The sequence below is a fragment of the Mesocricetus auratus genome, unplaced genomic scaffold, assembly GCF_017639785.1.
Source record: "Mesocricetus auratus isolate SY011 unplaced genomic scaffold, BCM_Maur_2.0 Super-Scaffold_100011, whole genome shotgun sequence".
Taxonomy (NCBI): Eukaryota; Metazoa; Chordata; class Mammalia; order Rodentia; family Cricetidae; genus Mesocricetus; species Mesocricetus auratus.
In genome coordinates, this window is record NW_024429195.1 from 31,381,970 (window position 1) to 31,395,743 (window position 13,774).

Below are 13,774 nucleotides of genomic sequence, written 5' to 3' on the forward strand. Positions count from 1 at the left end.
AACTCTTTCTCAAAAAACAAACCAAACAGAATAAAACCAAACAGAACAGAACAGAACAAAACCAAACAAACACAACACCAGTGTGTTCTAGTTGATAAACTGAAGGGATATTGGGAAGAAGCCCCATTTTGGACAAATGAAAGGGATGGATATTGTGGTCAGGTTTGTTGATTTCAGAGGAGGTGATGACTGCCTTCAAATTATCATTTGGTGTTGTTTCCATAGATGACAGACCTTCACATGTGCTGTCAACCCTGAAATCTATTAACACACAGAAGGAAGGCTCCTGCTGTACACACACACACACACACACACACACACACACACACACACACACACACACATACACACACACATACACACACGGAGAGAGATAGAGAGACAGAGAGAGACAGAGAGACAGAGACAGAGAAAGAGAGCTTCATTTCTGCAATCCCAAGAGCTCCATTTCTGCAATCTTGATCCTAGTCTGTCCTTGGGGTAATATGTCAGCGTGATCACAGGTGACACCTGCGCCTTCAGGTTGTTTTCAGGTTTATCTTCTGCTCACTGGCAGGTTTGTTTGTTATTCCTTTGATGGGATTGTGGCCTTCTGTCGTTACAGGCAGCACCAAAGCGAGCACCTGCTTTTTCCATGTGCCTTATTTCTCTCTGGCTCTTGTTTACCTCCCAATCCATTTGATCCAAATGCCTCATGGAATATAATAATACCATCCCAAACTAGCTTCTGCTCCGTGGCCACGATGAGACTGCTGCTGCCAGGGGCCAGGGGATTTTCCTGCATCCTTCCTGGGATGGTCTCATGATACAAACTGTCTGTACAGTCGTTTGTTATAAATTATCCAGACAGATCCCCAAAGAGCCTCCAAACTAAAGACAGGAGGCTCTCAGAGCTGGACAGACGTGGTAAGCAACACTAGGCATCATCTTCTTTTAGCATGATCTGTGCATACACTTTGATTCCTTGTGAGACTCATTCATCTAGAGTGAAAACTAGAAAAGATTGTTTTACTCAATAGCAGCCAGGAAAGCTCACAGTACACAACAAATTGCCCCCAAGTGGTTCTGACTACTATCATGCTATTTTATTATTATTCACTTGTTATTAAAAGCCAAAAGTTGCAAATGTGGAAAACATGATGTTGAACTTGGTTGGGTAGTTCTGTTTGGTCTGACTTGGTTGCTAAACCTGGTCTGTGCTTACTGGGTAGAAGAGTGTCCTGTGCCAGCACTTGGAGGTCCAGTGTATCTGGAAAGTCATATGGATTGCGTGCATTGGAATCCACTCTACGCCTCTCCCTGTGGGCTGTCCTCAAGAGACAGGACACTTGAGCAACACAGTGGAGCCAATCAGCTCCAATTGCAATATGACATGGATGTACAAGACAATGAAGACTTGGTGCTCATGGTGGGGACTCTGGATGTCCATCCTGTACAACAGAAGTGACTACATTGTTACAGACAGACAAATTTCCTTGACCTCAGACTATGAGGGTTATTGCTGTGTAGCACTATGGGACACTTTAACCCAGTATAAGCACTTAAGCTCAAGAAGATATTCAAGCAGATTTATTCCTTTAATGGTGCTGGGTGCTTCATGTGTACTTGACAAGAGCTCTACACTGAGGCATATTCTTTTCCCAGATGTTCATACATTTCATTCACTTCTTATTTTAATAAAATATAGTTTAGTGTTTCTACAACAGCAATAATATCCTCTAATACCAAACCCTGGAGAAATAGGGATCTTGAATATAGGATCTACATCTAGGTTGTTGTCCATGTGGTAGGGATACCAATGTAAACCAACAGATTGGTACGGACCACTGATGCCCTAGGATAGAGAGAAGCTACCAAGTGTGTGTGTGTGTGTGTGTGTGTGTATTGGGGAGTGGGCAACTAATATCAAACTCCTTGTATAGCATTCAAATTCATTTCCAGTTTGTATCATCACTTCCTATTTCCTTAGTCTGTTTTCACTACTTCCCATATTCTCACAATCACTTCCCACAAATACACAAAGTACTCAGTATCTTATTGGCTCTGTTAATTGGCAACTTTTACTGTGTTATAGATAACACACATTTGTGTTATCTTAAGTTCTGATATGAGTGACCTGAGAGTATTGCTAAGTTAGCCGAAGTCAGGGCTGCAGGTAAGATTTAAACTTAAGCTTTCATGTCATTCAGGGAAAGTTTATCACTAAGAAATTTGGAAGTTGCACTTTCAAGATAACAACCTCACCAACACACTGTTTCCTGAAGAAAGCCTAAAGGATTCTGCGTTATGAATTAAGCCACAAAGCCCCAAGCATCCTTCACAAAGAGCTTTCTGGGGCTCTAATCCCATGAGCACACTCATCTTGAGGGTGACATCTGCTCCTCTGGGGCTTGCCTGGAAGAAACATCCATGTATTTACACCCACTTTGGTTCTTGCTCCTGATGTCATCATAACTGAGATGCTCATGGCAACACTGTGGTCCCTAGAGACATACTTTGTAGAAACATAGTCCCAGGGTATCCAGCTGTGGTTCTGGACTTCCAAAAGGCCATTTCTGTCAGGAGAACCAAGGCTGGGCAAGCTCCCTTTCACTCTGCATGTGATCTCTTGTCTTAAAGAACATGAAGAAATAACCCGAGTTGTTCACAGAAACCTGGAGATCCACTTAACCTGAGACCACACGGTAAGGGTGGCTATGAGGGTTTGATAGTGAAACCCATAGAAATCTTTCTCAGGAAGAGCATACATGGCATTTTTTTTCTTGAGGGAAACAAGGACACTTTTACATAATTCCAGAAAGGTTTCTTTCAGACTATTATTGAATATGACTCTGATATGAGATTTGTCAAAGGAAGCCAGCCTGACTGAATTTTTCCATTGTCTGAATCATACTTTACCTTAAAATATAGTTTACTGAAAAATAAAGGGGAATACTGAGCTTGCATGTTAAAGATAACCGTGGCATTAGACATTATAAGGTTTGGCAGGTAAAGAAAACATAAATGTTTTTTTTTAATTAAAAAGAGGATTTATTTATATGTATAAGTATTTCCCTTGTATGTATATATGTACATTATGAGTGTGTGTGGTGCCCATGGAGGCCAATTGAGATCACCAGATTCCCTGGAGCTGGAGTTACATGTGGCTGGGGCCACCGTGTGGGTGCTGGGAACCTGACCTGGAGCCTCGGGAGGAGCTGCAGGTGCTCTTAATCACTTAGCCATTTTCTTTTGATGTCAGACATGGTGCCTGGAATCCTACAGTGAGATGGGAAACAGAGACAGGAGGACCATCTGGAAAAGCACACGCAGAGCTTAGCAGCATAAATAAGAGCGACTTTGCCTCAAATAAAATGGGAGGAGAGAACTGAGGGAGCCTATGAACTCCAGGCATGCACTGTGGCATTTTCTCTCTCGCCCCTCCCCTTCCATCCCCTCTCTCCTCTCCAAATAAAGAAATATTTAGAGAAAGACTTTTTAAGAATTTCTTTTAACAATGCTATGAAATTGATTAAGTTTGGAAGCTCTGGGGACCAAGGAGACCTATGAAAGTTGGGAGTGGTGCAATAATCTTTTGCAGGTTATTTCTCTCAAAATTATGAAAAATGATTAAATTCTATGCAATTACTTGTTATTGTTTATAGGAAAAGAGAGGCCATGTTATAAGAAGAGAAATATGTGTAGCCACAGTGTCTCCAATGATTTGACAGATTTGTATTTTTGAGTAAAGATTTATTTCAATGCTTTTCATATACCGTAGGGGTCAGGGAGGGCGAAGGGCTCAACCCTGGAATGTGGGAAGAGGTGAGGTGAAAGCCTGCAGAGTGGAAAGACAATGAGGGAGGTTTGTATGCTGAGAGGTGACGAATGGGGAGGTTAGACTGGTTCCTGACATTCTCACATATAAGAATTTGAAAAGCTCAAAAGTGAGTTCTTGGGGTTTTGCTATTTATGCACACTGAAGTCATTTAACCTTAACCTTTGCAGAGCTGTTTTCTCATCTATGAAATAAGGAGACTGAATTGAATTATCTTGAAGGTCTTTGAAACTCTGACATCTATGAGAAGAGAGGCACCGATATGGAAAGTGGTTAAAAATAGTATGCATCCGTCTCTCTTCTCCCCTTCACCAGCACAGGAAGAAAAGTCAACTGTGTCCCAAGACAGGAGCCCAAGCTTGGCTTGCAGAACTTCACCCTCCACACTCATAGACGAACTGAAGCCATGCTGGCAGGGTTGCATCTCTACATCCTGCCCTAGATGGGGTTGCCTCTCTCCTGCTGCAGGCTTCCTCTGGACTCTGAGCCCACAGAAGATAGGACGTTATCTACAACATGTCTTCTCATCTGCATACCAACCATGCCCTGACAAACCAACTTTTTATCTGACTCTCTCTTGTCAGGGTTGCCATAACAAGGTGCTCCCCGAGGAGCCTAACCTCTTAGGCATTTGTTCTCTCCCACTGAAAGCAAAGTGTTATAGAACAAGTCCCATCTTTGTTCTCTGGCTTCTTTCTATATTAATTGCTAATTGTTTATTCTCTTATTCCTCCTAGAATATAGGCTTGTCAAAGACAAAGGTCTTATTTGTCTTTAAACTGTTGGGCTGAGAACTTTGCCTGGTACTGGCAATGAGCAATGCTCAATTAATGTTGCTGAATAAATGAGTGAATAAATAATTTAACACTATTCAGGGAAAGGCGCACAGACAAAAACAACATCTTTAAAAGACAACACAGACACATGTCTGCTGTTTTTCCTAATAGTTTCTTGTAAATGGGTAGCTGTCACCTCCCCATGGGGAAGAGTACAACAGCAGAGGTAACACTAATCGTTTCTCATTTGCGCACAATTGTCAATTTTCTGGAGCCGTGTTTCCTGGCAGCAATGGAGCCCAGCCTGGTATCCTCCATCGGAGAGCATCACATTCTAATAGCTGCTTGCCATAAGTTGCAAATGCATCGTACATAAGCTACTTATTTCTGCATCATCAACTTCTAATGTTTCTTTAGGCTGATGGAATTTTGTGTTTCTTGAAGTCAGGAAATGAGCCAAACTGTTCTTTTCTTCTACATGATGCCTGAGATTGCCCCTCTTCTTGGGCCTGCCTCCTGTCCTTGTGCTCAGATAACATACACTCTCCCACAAACACTGCCTCCTCCTGAGAATCAAATACAGTATTGCAGATGCTTTCTGGATACAAGGTGCCAGCTGTCCTTTGAGTTTATGCCTCCAAGGGGCACAGGTCCCAGTTTGGGAGAATACTCAAATCTAATAATACTCCTTACCCCCATCAAATAGGTCTTAGCCTTCTAGTTCCTCTGTGGAGGATAGACAAGGGAACTATACTTGTTCTTTTTCTTGCAGTGGAGAAATACTAGACAAAAGCAAAAGGGGAGGGGATGGCTCACAGTTTGAGAGTGCATCATGGTCAACAAGTCATGTCTGTAGAAGCTCAAGGCAACTGGTCCCATTGAGTCTGTGATCAGGAAGCAGAAAGAGTTGAGTGTTAGTGTTCAATTTGCTCTCCTCCTCTGTGTGGTCAGAGCATAGTTTTCATCTAAGAAGTAGCATTGTAAGTGCAGCCCCTTGGCCACCACAGTAGCCTATGATGTGAGCATCTTTTATTCCCACAAAAGAGGAATGGCAAAGTTAGTGAGATATTTAGGAAGCATAGCTGTGGCATACCCCAAGGATGGAGGGTGACACAAGAACCCAGGGGTTATGATCAGATATCCACATGCTTCCGAAGTTTAGAGATGCAGTTCAGAGATGAGGAGAAAAAGCTTGCTGAAAGTCACTGAGTGGATCCAGAATTCAGTTTCTAGAGCTGTGGTGGAGCCTGGTTCAGACAGCATCATTTCAGAAGCTGCAGAGAAGACATGGGAGACCCACAGTAGAAACAGTGAGGCCCACCTCTCAAGCATGTGGCTTACCAGTGTGAGCTGCTGAGGGCCTGGAGAAAGGCTTAAGTCTTAGACCCATGAGGAACTTGAGTTTTAAAATTATTTCCATTCACAGTCTGATCATGAAAACTTCCTGCCTAAATGAGGAAGAGAAATAAATTACTTTATGATGGTGATACCAAGTACAGAAGAATGGTGTAATAATAGCAACCATGCAAATACATGGAAGTTTTCAGTCATGAAAGTGAGTTGGCCCTGAAGGCTCACTGAACTCTGGAAACTTTCATTTATCATTTCTATAGTTCATTCAGATACATTTGTGATATGGAAAATGAGAAGCAAAAGATGACAGTTTTGTAGAGGTGACCTTGTGTCAACTTAGTCACTTTCCCCAAATGCCATCCTTGGGGAGACTTGGGGAAAGAGAGAGCACAGCAAGTTGTGGGCTGGGGACACACAATGGGCTCCTACACCAAGCACTGTTACTGAAAGGGAATTCTTCCACTATTTTGAATGCCCATTCAGTTCTCAGTGCAAGACCAGATGATCATGAATCCTACTCCACAAGAGCTGTGTTTGTATGTGGCCAGCAGAACCAGGGCCCAGAGGATATTCAGCACCCAGAACTCTGGGTGTTTCAAAGAATATAATGTGCATAGTTGGTGATAGGACATTTGCCTAGTGTGCATGAGGCTTTGGCTCAGGTTCCTTGTATCCAGGCTATTGATGTTAGTATTAGCCACTATTCCACAGGTTCTAGAAGCACTTAGGATGCCAGCCTCCAGGTTCACTATAGGGAGTTATTTAGATGTGGTTAGTTTTTGGGCACACCTGTAAGAGATTATCGTGATTAGGTTGATTTAAGTGAAACAACCCACCTTAAATGTGGACCACACTATGCCATGGGCTTATAGTCCAGAATAAAAAGGTGGAAGCTGGCTAAGCACATTTATTCATTGCCCTCTGCCTCATAACTACAAGTGATGTTACCAGTTAAACAGTTACCTCAAGTTGCTTCCTCTGTGACTTCTTCACCATGGTGGATTGCGTCCTAGAATTGTGAGCCAAATAAAATCGTTCTTCTTTAAGTTGTTTTTCTCCAGATATTTTATCACAGCAGCAGGAAAAGTAATATAGGGCATAGGTCTGTGACTACAAACAAAACAAACAAATCACCCTAGCATCCACTGAGAAGCAGATCTATTTCCAGAAGTATCGCGATACAGGGCAGGTGTTGGAGGAGCGTCTGATACTTGATTCTGGCTCTACACTGAAGGACCAGCAAAGGCTCACAATGACATAGCAACTCTGAGCTGCAGTTTGCTTGTTGATAAAATGAGAATAATAAGGGCATCTAAAAGGTTAGTGGGCATATCTTAGATAAGAATGGACCATGCCAAGTTCCCAGCCTGACATCCGGCAAGGACTACATTTATTATAATTGTTTCCTTTTCCTGGTACATCTTACAGAAAGAACACTCCTTTTATTCCATTCCTTTAAAGTTTCTGGGGGATCAGCCATGAATACAGCTCTTTAGCACTGGCACTCTGACATATGCTAAGCATTTTAACTAGCCCCACCTCCTTGCATACGGTTCTGTTTATAGTGTTTGCTGATTCCTGTGGTGCAAACATGACCAATGTTGCTGGAGAGAGAAAGGAGCAGAGGAGCTGCTAAAAGCAGTTGTGGCATCAGGCAGAGACTACTCCAGCAGAGCATGGAGCCTCCCCATCACCCTCAATACCTATGAGCTGTAAAGTCAGGCTGTCTGGCTGCTGTGATGTACATTCGGTATGACATACAGTGTATACAACCCTGGCTTCCAACTGTGCTCAAGTACTTGCAGAACTTAGAATGGGACACTTGTATTCTAGTCCTGACTTCGTGACCTTGGTAAAGTCACTTGACTGTGTTTGAGAGCAAACCAAGTCTGACATTGGAGAATATCTTGGGTATTTTCTAACTCTCATCATTATTTAGTGATTTCAAAGATACTTCTTTTCCATTGCCTTTGTTTTTAAAGATCATGTTTTATTATCTTAGTACAAACAGAGAGACCTTGGGTTTTTAACAAGCTTTGGGAGAAAAGAAACTAAAAGGTCTTTATCTTTATAGTTCCTGGTGAATATTTATTCTCACTGAGAAGAGGTTTATTGATCACTAACAGAGTACATTCAGAGTGAGTTCTGCAGGGCTTAGAGAAGCGAATAGGGCAAGCTTCACTTTCCTCTTGTGTGGTCTGTGTTGCTGTGACAGAATACTTGATGCTGGGTTAAAGTATAAAGAAAAGTGATGTTTGTCTCGTGAGCAGTATGGTGTCCAGCATCTGAAGCGGGTTCTCTGGTGGCATCACGCTATGGAGGGAAAGTGGGGGTGGGGGGACATGGCCGGATTCAGAGGAGCTGTGACTGTGAGTTGGTTTTGGTCCATTACAACCTGCTCTTGTGAAAACTACTACTCTGTGTAACAGCAACCTGAATCTTCTCAGGGAATGGTGCCCTCGGACTCCACCTCCTAAAGGCTCCATCACCTCCCCACCACACTGAGGATCAGTTTTCCAGAGTGTGAACCTTAGGTAGATAAGTTATATGTGAGTCATAGAGTTGTCATACTGGTCAATGAGACAGGGACCACAGCAGGGCAGCCGAAGAGTATTAAGGTGCTGTCCACATGTGAAGTATTATTTTAAACCATACTTTAGTGTGTGGAAAATGTAACTGTAAAATTTAAATTGAGTTAAGTTAATTTTTTTCTAGAAGGTGAATTATGTGCTGTTTGCAGTATTTGCCCATAAAACAAATGACGATTTCATTGAAAATTATGCCATATTTTAAATAATTGAGGCTCCCCACTGGGAATATAAATATCTGATGCTTTTCAACAAATATTGGTAAATGGGTAGCATTAAAAGATAACAATGAACCAATTTTATTTTGTTTTATATAAGAATAATATTTCACCATTCCTGGCATTGATGTATTTGGGATATAATGAAACAGAGAGAAACGCCTCAATTGAAACTCACACAAAAATTCACTTTGATTAAAAAGTGAAAAGTGTCTAAATAAAGAATTTGAAAGGATATAAAAGTTATCAATAAGTAATCCATCCAGCTTGGAGATTTATTTTATCAGCTATTTTCCTTTCTGTTAACATAAGTTGTGGTGAGAAGCTTTTCTAAGACACAATGAAGCCATCAGTGGCTGACTGTTCAGGTGAGCAGTGCGTTTACTCAGGGACCAATCTGTTGAGGCTAAGAACATGAAGGATCTTTCTAGTCACTCCCTCATGCAGTAAATATTATTTGAGCATCTATTTCTGAAGTATTGCTAGACACTGGAAGATGTAAGGACAGACTTATAACAGCATTGTTAGACACTGGGGAGAGCTAAAGATGGGTGGTGTATGTATACACATTGCCAGACACTGGGAAGGTGTAAAGATGGGTTCAAGATGTTGTCAGACTCTGTGTGTGATACTGTGCATCTAAACATGGACTAGACTGCATCCAGCAGCAGGTTGAATGCTGTGTCTACCAGACCCCAAAGATACATCTCTGTGTTCTTTCCCCAAGCATTATATTCTCTTCTCAGAAAATGTCTTACAATTATAATTGTGAATCTTGAGATAAGGAAATAATTCTAGCTTTTCTAGAGAGGCTATAGATCCAATGACATGCCCTTATGGGAGGAAGGCAGAGGGAAACCCAACTGAGAAGAGAAGAGGAGGAGGCAGTGTGACCACTGAGCTGGAAACTAGAGTTTTGTGATTAAAAAAATCAGGAAATGGCCACAGCCAGCAGAAGGTAGAAGAAGAAGGCAATTAGCCCTGCTCTAGAGCCTCCAGATGGAGTGCATCCCCAAGCCTGCTCAATTTTAACCTTCCACTCTCTAGAACCATGGCAGAACCATGTAAGATTAATTTGTCAGTTGTAAACAGAGGTTTCTCTGTCCTACCCTGTCCTGAGGCCACTTCTAAATGATCACTCAGACGCTTAATATTAATTAAGGAATATTTGGCCTATAGTTCAGGCTTATTACTTACTAGATCTTACTAGGTTAACCAATTCTACTAATTTATGTATTGCCATGTGACCATGGATTTTATTGGTGTGCTGGCATCTTGCTTCTTGGGTGACTGGATCTCTTGACTCCCCCAATTCTTTTTCCCTATATTCAGTCTGGCTTTCCCACCTAGCTATATTATGCCTTGCTATGGGTCAAAGAAGCTTTTATAATCAACCAATGAGAGCATCATATATTCACTGTGTACAGAAGGGTTATCTCACAGCAGTCAGTAAAGTGTTCGCTATGCAAAACAAGGACCTGAGTTCAGTGTCTACAAACCATGTAAAAATATAGGCACTATGGTGTGCTTGTAATCTCAGAGCTGGGAAGAAGAGTCAGGAAGATTCCTGAAGCTCATGGGCCAGTCAGTCTGGTATAACTGGCAAGCTCCAGGTCCTGCAGAGATACTCTCTTTTTAAAATCAGAATGGAGGTTCCTGAAGAGTGACACTCAAGATGTTCTTCACATAGACATACATGTACACAAAGATACCTAAACGATTATCCCCAACAAATGAGCATGTATACATCTATATACAAGAACATAAAAGACTAGTAGAATTTTTTTGTTGTTAAAAAACTATGGTAGAGGCCGGGCGATGGTGGCACACGCCTTTAATCCCAGCACTCGGGAGGCAGAGACAGGGGGATCACTGTGAGTTCGAGACCAGCCTGGTCTACCGAGTGAGTTCCAGGACAGTCTCCAAAATAATACAGAGAAACCCTGTCTCGAAAAAACCAAAAAAAAAAAAAAAACTATGGTAGACTAATGGAAGTCCTGCCCAAGGAAGGTATATTTCTGTATCATATAGTAAACTATCACAAGATTGGTTAGGAGTCTGGAGGAAAGAGATTCTGGTTTCTGTCAGAGTACAATGCCATATATTGGAGGAAGAGAGATTCAAGAATACTAAAAGACACAGTAAGACTTGGAGTAAACAGAATAGAACTCAGGGAGATGGTATTGGAGGAAGACGATGGGGTTGGCCAGGTAGCTACAGCTACAGAGGTCAGACAGCCTGGGAACCCATGATCTATAGATAAACCTGAAGTCAAAAAGGCTCAAGTGTCTGATTGGAGTATATAATTTATTTGATGACCTATAGACAATAGGAACTAAGGTTTTTAACCAGGAAAATGACAAGGTTGGGACTGTGTTCAGTAAAGATCCCTGCCTATGGTAAGATTTAGAGGACAAAAGTATTGGAGATGTGGGATGTTTGGATGATTTATTAGTGCAAGAAAGAGAGGTGTCTGGGCTGCTTTTTCTCTCCTGCTCCTCCCCAGTTCCTGTTCCGAGGTCCTAGCTTTCAGTACTTGGCACCCTACTGCATAGACAGAGTCTCTAGTGAAAAATAATATGGTACCATGAGCTCACATAGGTCAGACTTAATCCAATATAAACATGCTTGGTGCCACTTATAAAGTAAAGAAGGGTAAGAAACAGACCCAGAGGCATCCAGATGGAGATAGAGAGTGTGGCTGTCATAAATCCACAGAGATGGGCCTCGGGAGAAACCAAACCTTGCCACCCCTCTCATGGGCTTCAGCCCCCAGACTGTGGGAGCACAACGAACTGTTATTTAAGCCACCCAGTCTGTTGTGCTTTGACATGAGCTATTAGAAAACTAGACAAAGGGGGGTATATTGAGATACTTTATGATAAATCACTCTTTCATCTGTGACTCCTTGAAGACATAATTATCCAACATCTTGATTGTATAACTTTGTGGTTTCCCTGTGATGTTTCCATGCAAGCATGGTAGATAGCATCCAATCTCCTCAATGCTCCTTTCCTTCTCTGTCCTCTCCTCCTTGTCACCTGGCTGCTTCAAGGCAAGTCTCCTTTTTTCTCAAAGCACCAATAGCTCTTTGGGACAGAGGTGGATCTCACACTCCCCAGGTAGCTGCCAACTTGCCACAGCTCCTTGTTTTGCACATGCTAAAAAGCCTTCAGATGCCCAAGCTTCATTTACTGTTCAATCATGAAGCTCAGCCTTTTCTACACCAAATCACAATAACCGAGAAGGTCCACACCAGCTTTACCCACCAGGCTGAGCACCAGGCATAAGAGCCTGGGTCTGACTCTTCCATCCGGAAAGCCTTGTCTTCTGTTTTCAGGCCTTTATTTATTTGCTTGGGTTTGGTTTTTAGATTTCAGATAGGAGAGAAGATACTCAGTGCTTCCTATTCTGCATCTGCTTAATTTCTTCTACCTTGATAACCTCTGTCTGGAGGCTCTGATGACTCTCGGCATTAGTGATTACACACCAACTTGTAGTCCATCTAATAGATACTCAGTTAAGTTTCATCCCATCCCAGAGGAGATGCCTGGTTGCCTTGTTGTAACTCTGACAGTGTATCTTAAGGCAGAAGCTACAAGACAACTATCATTTTCATAGCTGGCATAATGTTGCTTCTTTCTGGGATATTAAACAGAACCTTTTCTGGTTCACAAACTTCATGCATTTTGCCCCTGACTTCCTCATCATAAATAATGATATAGGACAAAATGCTGCCTGTAGGTATTTGTTGATTGAGTTGTAAAATACGTTTACTGCCTGGGCTTCTGGGAATCCAGACAATTTAATCCATCTTGTTCTCCCCTTTACTATCCTAAAATTCACCAGGCTAATGGCTGGCAAAGGGTATGGACCTTGTCCTGAAGGTGAACCACAGTTGGGAAGTGAATTGGAAAGAAACAGGCTATCACTGTCACTCACCCTGCAGGTTTCTGAAAAGAAGATGTCGTTAGGGCATTTGACTCAGTCAAAACACAGTTGTAAGAAGTGGAGAGCCCTCTGGTAAGTCAGCTTGTCCAACAGACATTCCTCTTCTACAGTGGGAATGACATAAGAAAACTCTGAGTAGGTTTGACGCTTGCTTCTTCCCATTTACAAGTCCCATGAAGACACAGCTACTGACTGCCTAAGCATATTCTACATGTTGGAGTTAGCCATAGAGCTGGCTCTGAGTCTGCCAAGCGCACAGCACTACTCTGGTTGTTACTGAAGAAGTGTGGAACAAGGACCTGGGAAGCAGGGCAAATACTAAACTTCCTTGCAGTTATTGCAACTTAGTGTGCACAGGCCGAGCTACAGAGGGCATTCTTGCTGTGGGATGTTGGACAGCAGGATCTGGTTGAATTTTAAGCCACACATGAACATCTGCTCACTTTCCAGCATGTGCTTAAGAAGGAGCCATTGGAGATAGGAGCTCCCTGGGGAGAGTGAGACCTGACTTAGTCCCAGAGAGAATCCAGAATGCACAAGCTTTTTCTGAAAAAGCCAGGAGACAATAAATAGTGTCCAAATAGATGGTGGATTTGAGAATTCAACATTTTAGAAAATTAAGACTATCAGCCAACTTAGTTGTAGGAAGCTCACTGAAAAATGAGGCTAGGGTGCAAATGGATTCATTAGTCTGGTGTTCTCCATCTTGTCAGCAAGTATTATAAAAATGGTTTAGGTTCTCCCAGGGCCTGACAAAACAATGGCGAAAGTAGATGCTTTCTAATTTCATGGGACTCATGGTGTAATGGGAGATGCACCACAGGCCACACAATTGCAGATACGAATTTAAGTTCCTTGAAAGACAATTTTTAGAGAAAATAGTTTGAAAGGATAGGGGACATTTAGAGGTTGGAGTGGAAAGAATTGTCTATGGATGCAGCAATGCAGAAATTTCAACTGGGATAGGAAGGTCCCATCCTCCCGCATGAAGACTGAAGGCTAGTCGTCAGAGCTCAGTACCTTGCTCCTGGTGGCTATGAACTCATGGCTGTCCACAAGGATTGACTGTGC